Genomic DNA, 7,901 nt, shown 5'->3' with positions numbered 1-7,901 from the left:
GAGTATAAGGATAATTAAACAGGAGTTAGGGGTTGAAGATATTTTGTTCCTTATTTGGTCCATGACTGAATAATTCAGTGACAGGTACAGAAAAAAATGCAGTAGAAAATTTTTAGCCATAAGATTAATAATAGATGACAGAGAAATAATAATGCTCATAATTTTGAGTGGTTATTTTTGGTAAGGACCACAAGAATAACACCTTAGTCCCTTCTACCTTCTCCGAGAAGCAATTGGCAAAACTTACAAAGAAGGAAAATAACAATGGTTGGAGGAGATGTAAGAGAAGAGATACTCTGGAATGCAATTTGGTACTGCCCTCAAAAAGTCATTAAACTGTGCTAACCCTTTGACCCAGAGACACCACTACTAGGCTGATATATCAGAGATATAAGCTAGAGAGAAAGGATCTATATGTATGAAAAAAGGTTCAGAATGTGATATTTCCAGATGCAGCAATAAGTAAATTTTTTTCTGTGATGGTACTTATATTACAAAGAACAGTTTTTGCTTTTTTGCTCTGTTCAGTAGTGAGGAGTGGAGAGTGGGGGAAAAAAGAAAAAAAGGAAATAAAAACATGTTCATGAACCAGACCAGAAAAGTGCAGAAGAAAATTCAGAAGGAGGCACAAATTTAGGACAATGTTGAAACTACCATTTAAATTTGAATTGTACATAAAAACTGCACATGATGGGGAAAAATCCTAAAATTCATCATTCATAGAAAATTTCCTGTTTTGTTTTTCTGTGCCTGTTAAAATGTTCATGTTTGTTGATCTTTATTAAGTTCGTGATTTTTAAAAAGTTATCTAAAAACTAGTGGGAACAGAACTAGGACAAAACAGACAAGTCATGTGGAAGGTCTTACATAACCAACCAGTGGTTAGTTCCTTGACAGGACAGACAATGACTGACCAAAGGAAGGATGTGGGAAGGTAAAGATATAGCAACCCTTGGTTTCTGAGTCTACCAGAGCAAAACACTTTTGGAACCAGTCAAGTTTCTAGGGGAGGGGAAAGGAGGAAGTAGACAAGCTAGAGTTAGAAAAGTTTTTATCTTATTAAAAGGAACAGACAAAGGGAAAAACAAAGAATCACCATCTTCAGAATAAGAACTCTGTGCCAGAAGAATTATTGAAGCACATAATTCTATAAGAATCAGAAGAACTGATCAGAAGAATAAAATGTACTATTGAAGAAAAGCATACAACAGGTAAAGGAAAAATAATAAAAATGTGAGAGTATAGAATTTATAAGAAATATTTATGAAATGTCTATTGATATTTTCTTCGTTTTGTTTAATCATTGGAGAAAAAGTATACATATTTAAATATCCTTTTATAATAATTAGGATTCAAGTGACATTGGTTTATGATGCGCACTTTCTAAATATTAAGTGTAATATAAATTCAAATTAACCAATCACAGAATCTAAAAGTTGAGAAGGACTTGAGAGGCTAATTAATCCAACCAACCTCTCTACAAAAAGCCCCTTTCCATCATATCTAACACATTTTACCTGAGGACCTCCAGTGAGGGGAGACACACTATTTCCAGGGGTAGCCCATTCCAGTTGAGGGATAGTTCTAATTGTTAAGAAGTTGTTTTTCTTACTTTGATACTAGATTTTTAACTTAAATATAACACTTCACAGTTATCTATTACATTTCTTATTATTTTATTCAGTCCAACGTTCACATTTGTTACAAGCTTTTTGAAGCCCATTTCAAATCCCTGGATATAAGCTATGCCTTTCAGGTTTGTATCACCTGCAAATTTGGTCATCTAAACTTTGATCCAAATCACTAATGCAAACATTCAATAATTTAGGGCCAAACACAGATTCCCAGAATCTGGAGACCTCCTTTAAAGTTGACATGGAACCACTAAGGGTTAATCTTTTGGGTCCAACCATTCAGCTAATTCTATATCCACATAATTTTATGATCATATAATCTACATCTCTCTATATTGTCTATAAACATAACAAGAGAAATTTTATTTTTTTCCTATATGAGTCCTTACTTTGATAGTACCAATTGTGTAACTGTCGTATTCTTACAAAGTAGCATGTTGACCACTCTGGGCTTTAAAAAAAAATCTAACATTATTCTAATGAAGTGATTTAAAGAATGACAATAACTTTAGTAGTTGACTTATTTTCATATTCCCAGAAAAGTTTTAACTTTTGCTTCTTTAAATATATAAGAAATTTAGCAAATACTGATTTAAAACTGACCCCAGGACTAACTAATGATATTTGACATATTCTGAAAAGTAATTTTGGATTTGTAATACTGAAAGCAAATAGCAGGGATGTGCTGGAGCAAATTCTAAGCAGTTTATGAGGACCAATTGTTAAATTTTTGGTGTGAGCATTTACAACTCAGAAATCCACAATCAGTTATAAATCAGGGTTAGTTTGATTTTGTAGACTTAAGAAAGTGTTAATAATTCAGAATAAACTTAAAAGGGTGTAGGCAGGGACCATTTGCTAAACACTGAACAGCAAACTCCTGTATATCATTTTATAAACATTTCTTGAGCTTAGCAGGAGTGCAGTAGGAGGTTCAGAAGACAGTCATCTCCAGACTAGAAGACTGATGATGGGAGGATGATAATAGTGACAATAACAGCAATATTTAAAGTTTGCAGAAGTACTATGTATCCATTATCTCATTTGTAAAAATCATAGGGTCATTATCTAGAAGAGATCTCAAAGGCAATCATCTGACAGCCTCATTTTGCAGATGAAATAGTTGAGTTCCTAAGAGGTGAAATGAAGGGTGAAACTCAATGTTCATCATGGAAATGCCTCCCTACTCCAGACCAGGTACTGGGACTTTATTCAATAAATATTGTGCGAGTGCCAGATTGATGACTCGAAAAATAACTAGTTTTTAAAAAACAATTACAGGATAGGAAGAGGAAAGAGGCAAAAGATCATCCTGAATTTTCATGAAAAAGGGGGAAAGACCCTAATATTATTGAGCAGTTTTGTTGTCTAGAAATTGTTACTGTCAACTTGTAGTGAGATAACATTTCTTTCCACTGAGTAGGCTTAAGAATATAAATCAAATATGTTTAAACCCAAGCTATTAGTGAAGGTGAAGGGATGGCAAGAATCTCTGGAATCTCCTTAGTTCTAACAGTAATCATCCATTGCTCTAACAGTAAGAAGAAAAAGAAAATAGCAACTAGAGAAAAATACTTCTCCAAAGAAACAGGTACAACCATGCAAATGAAGCTTCTTTTTGGTTTGTTCAAGGAAAAACTACTTAAACATTTCTTTGGCAGACAAGGGGCAAGAGGAAGCCAGTTCTTTGTGTTTGATCATTGAAACTTCTGAGAAAGCATTGATTTTTCTGTTTCTGGTTTTAGCTACAAACTTAAGAGAAAATTAGATTGTTTTTAATGCCTGAAAAATGCTCTGGATTTATCTTTCAGTGATTTGATGGTGATAATCATTTAATATAAATTCCAACTCCCAGTGAGGGCCAGTGCCTGAACTAATCAACAGTAGAGCCTGGACCTAACAGCTTCTTTGTTCTCTGAGTATGCCTCTTCCTATGTCAACAAGGCCAGATGGGACTGACTTTATGGCCATTAAGGATGAGAACCTTAACCCAAGACACTACCATGAGTAATGGGACTTTTTCCTATCTTAAGATTTTTTGGACATATACTATGTTATGGCATGTTAATGGTAAAGAAAACACAGATGTCCTGGGTCATAATTTCAAATGACACTTTGTCAACTCTCTTATTTTATTGGGTTTACCACCTATTTAATTAAGAAAATTCCTTTCTCAAACCATGGTTAATCATATATTGAGATCATAAATTTGAGAGACACAGCCACCCTGAATTGGGATGGTTCTAAAATGTATTTAAGCCTTCTCATTTTTTTTGTTCAGGTAATCAAATTTTATCTGGCTCCATACATGTATGTATTCAGTTAGCTTAAAGGAAATAAATAATATGTATGTATGTATGTATGTATCACCTAGCCTGTTTTCCTCCTTTAACCAAACTTTCAGGTCGACAATGGATATATGACATTAAGAGTATGGCTACCTCTCTGTACTGCTACAGATCATAAACTACAGTTGTCTTCACAAATTACATATTCATGATGGATAACCCTGGCTGGATGATCCCTGCTACTAGACAATCCTTCCATGTTGTTTCTATTTCATTCTCCACTGTGCCAACTACATAGCCCACTCCCCACACTCCACACTCATATACACATACATTCTAAAAGGAGATTATATAACATTTCTATTTCATTGAGATCAAGGCAACCACAGATGATATCCCTTCAGGTCACCTCTGTTCTTCAAACCTTCTCAATATCTTTCTCTCCTTCTCTAAGGCCACAGAATAGGTATTCCAACTACTCTCCAGGGTCAGGAGTTAGGCTAACACCATTGACTATCTTTATGATAGTTATCCATGCTGAGTTTCTGCTCTTCTACTTATGTTCCTGTTTATGAGTAATTAACTTCCCTTAGCTTCTATAGACCCCTCCTGGAGATATCATATCCTTTGTTTCACAAACCTCCTTCCCTCTGTTTCTCCTTAAAGGACCTTGGAAAAGATTGTGCCAGGAGTTGTCATGAAGTTGTTGCCAGCATTTTTTTCTATCCAGCCTTTCAAAACCTTCTCTGTCCTGTGGGGCACACTGGTTCACCTTGCACACAGGACATTGGTTTCAACTTTTATCCACACATTTCCTAATTGTTCGTTTTTTTTTTAATTGACTGGGCTTGCCATGATCCTAATAACTGAGAATCTGGGGCCTGAGGTTATATATAACTGACTAGGCTAATGGTTCACAACAATAACTAGCAATTACATAGTGATTTAAGATTTGCAAAGTGTTTTAAATATATTATCTCATTTGATTTTCATAATCACCTTTGTGAAGTAGGTATCATTATCATCCTCATTTTACAGATAAGGAAACTGAGGATGAGGGAGCCCAAGTGACTTGCTAATAACACAGCTAATCACACAGCTAATTAGGGCTAGAATCGGGTCTTCCTGATTCCAGGTCCAGCATTCTATCCAACTATGAGTCCATTGTGACAACTGATTTGGCAAAAAAAGAAAAGGAAAGTGGTGAACACCTGAGTTCATTTACCCTCCCATACCATTTTTTCTTTTAAGAGCAGGTATCTTTATTTCAACCAGGCTGGAAATCCAGTGGCTACTCATGGCCTAATTCCACTACTAATGGGCATGAAATATTGGATCTCTGTTTCCAACCTGGGCCAGTTCATCCCTTTTTAGACAACTTGATGGGTCCTTGCTCCCAAGGGGATTGATGCCTGATTGAGTTCAGGTACCAAACAGCCTGAGCCCATTGTAGTTCAGAGATCTCAAGCTCAGTCTCCCCACTAGCAAGGATTACATGTTTGTACCACCACTCCTGGCCCCAATCCACTGATCTTTCCAATAAACCTTAATTTGCTTTCATAACTGTAATTCCCTCACGTAATAATTTCTTGCACCTCTGACTTAAACCCAAGAACTGTCTGCCTTTTTCAGGCTAATTAATACTTTCTCTCCTCCAGGACTTTACTAGTGGTCATCCTCTCTTTCTCATTCACCTTCATTCCTTCCCTCACTGTTGGCTTCTGCCCATCTGTCTAACAAACATATACAGTTCTCCCAAATTTATTAAAATTCTTCTGTTGGCCCTTTAATCCCATTTATTTAATGTTCCATCTCTCCTTTCCCTTTTACTTCGTAATTTCTTGAAAAGACAGTTTTGGAAAGTATCTCAGAGGTCAACTAGTTCAACCAGTTTCTGACTATAAGTCTTCTCTAAAATATCCCTAACAAGTGGTGGTCCAGATTTTATACTTAAGGAACATCAGTGAAAAGGAACCCAGCTGAGGCGGCTAGGTGGCACACTGACTGGCCCTGGAGTCAGGATGGCCTGAGTTCGAATCCAGCCTCAGACACTTAACACTTACTAGCCATGTGACCTTGGGCAAGTCACTTAACCCCAATTGCACTGCCCTCCCCCCTCCAAAAAAAAGAAAAAAAGATGAGATGGTGTATAGAGTGACAGGCCTGGAGTCAGGAGTACCTAAGTTCAAATCCATGTTACAATACCCACTACCTGAGTGACCCTGGGAAAGTCACTTAACCCTGTTTGCCTCAATTCCTTATCTGTAAAATGAGGAGAAGGAAGTATCAAACTACTCCAGTATCTTTGCCAAGAAAACCCCAAATGTGGTCATGAAGATTTGGACGCAGCTAAAACGACTCAACAGTAACAAATGCCCACTCTGTGCCAGGAATAGTGCTAAGCACTTTTTTTTAAACAAATATTATTTCATTTGATCCTCACAACTGTCATACATGTGGAATGTTACTAATGCTGTCAGACATAATGCATTGGTTAGTTTTGCTATACTGCTATCTCTTTTAAAAATCTTTATTATAATGAATGACTTACTGTGTAGGGAAGAGGAAAAGACATAGTTTGAAATGCAGAAGGAATATATTTAGAAACAAATATAAAATAAATATTAAAAGATATAAAGGTTAGATAATTTTAAGTGCTATCAAAATTCAAAATATTATTTTCATATCCAGTTGCTAACTTTCTTAAGCACAGAGAATATACTAGTAAACCAGATGGAAAACAGAGGAGATAATTTTCAACTTTATGAGCTAGATATTTTTTTCTAGGATTTCAAGTTCCTATGTACTCTTAGAGAACACAAGAATTGGGTGAAAATCAATTTTTTTTCCTAAAAATTTTTGAAATTTTTGAGAGTATTGCCAAGGAGTAATAACTCCTTATAATTGATTCCTAACAGAGACAGAAAGAATGTATGTTTACAAGAAGGTCTGTAAGCTCTTTATTTCACTGGCCTATTGTTAATAGATGGGTTTTGCTAATTCTCTTATGTCAATCCTATTAGCTATTCAGAGCTATTTCTGCAAGGTCATCATCCAGGAACCTCAATCCGGGTTTATGTGCTATAGGAACTCAGTCAAAAAGGAATTCCCTTCTCTTGAACATCATCAAAGGCACCAGCTGGTCCAGTTGCAACTTGATCCAGACAACTGAGCAGCAGGTCAAAAAGTAGGTTGGGGTTTTGTTGGGGTTGTGTGTGTGTGTGTATGTGTGTGTTTGGGGGGGTGGTCACTATAATGTGTTGGTTTGGGTTTTTGTTTTTTTTTTTTACATTACACACATTTACAGATTACACTTTCTTTAATAAGAGGTTTCTTGTGACAAAGTCAAGGAGCTAAATGAAAAAATAATACAGACCTGTTATCTATATTATCCTTTAGATTTTACTTCAGAAAAAAAAGTAGCCCTTTTACACTGCAGTTATTCTTGTAGTCTTAAAGAATTACCTGGGGCACTCAGATGTTAAAAGACTTCCTATGTGATGCAACTAGTAAAGTGTCTAAGGCAAGACTTGAACTTAGGTCCTCATAACTCACTCTCAGAATTATACCCAATACACTATACTGAAAAGCAAACACCTGAGGTTTGTCTTTACCACTTAAAATTAGTCTGTATTAATCAGTTTTCTCTAGAATTAGAGCATCCTGTTTCAATGAATCAAACCTTTGAAGATCTTTAGTAAGGCAGTAGTTGAAGCTTTGGATTAAATTTGGAATAAGGTTTGGAATTCTCAATTCATCAGTCATTTTGGAGGTGGGGGAAAAGAGAAAGAATTAAAAGGAAAGAAAATTGCTTACTCAGCAAGTCTTTGGGTTTTAAGACTTGGGTTCCAGGAACCTATGGATGAAAAACTCCTGACTGAGGTTTTGTTATTTTCCATTCATGCCTCAAACCCAATGTGATAAGGAAGGAAGGAAGGAAGGAAGGAAGGAAGGAAGGAAGGAAGGAAGGAAGGAAGGA

General features: G+C 35.9%; 1 protein-coding gene across 2 annotated transcripts in view; it reads left to right on the top strand.

Annotated features, from left to right (window-relative positions):
• Positions 1–946: 946 nt before the first annotated feature.
• PDC (phosducin) overlaps positions 947–7,901 on the top strand; it is a 23,784-nt gene continuing 16,829 nt past the window's right edge. Inside the window, exons 1-2 of one of the 2 annotated variants that reach the window (XM_069074436.1) lie at positions 947–1,211; positions 7,010–7,109. The gene's annotated coding sequence lies outside the window, so the exon portion shown is untranslated. Of the gene's footprint in view, positions 1,212–6,945; positions 7,110–7,901 lie in introns of both variants that reach the window. The other variant, XM_069074435.1, reaches the window with a different exon arrangement.

The sequence above is a fragment of the Petaurus breviceps genome, unplaced genomic scaffold (genome assembly GCF_028583685.1).
Source record: "Petaurus breviceps papuanus isolate PSGF00001 unplaced genomic scaffold, PetGlider_PUasm1.0 90895, whole genome shotgun sequence".
Classification (NCBI taxonomy): Eukaryota; Metazoa; Chordata; class Mammalia; order Diprotodontia; family Petauridae; genus Petaurus; species Petaurus breviceps.
The sequence above is the reverse complement of the archived record's forward strand: the minus strand, read 5'-3'. Positions and strand labels throughout refer to the sequence as shown.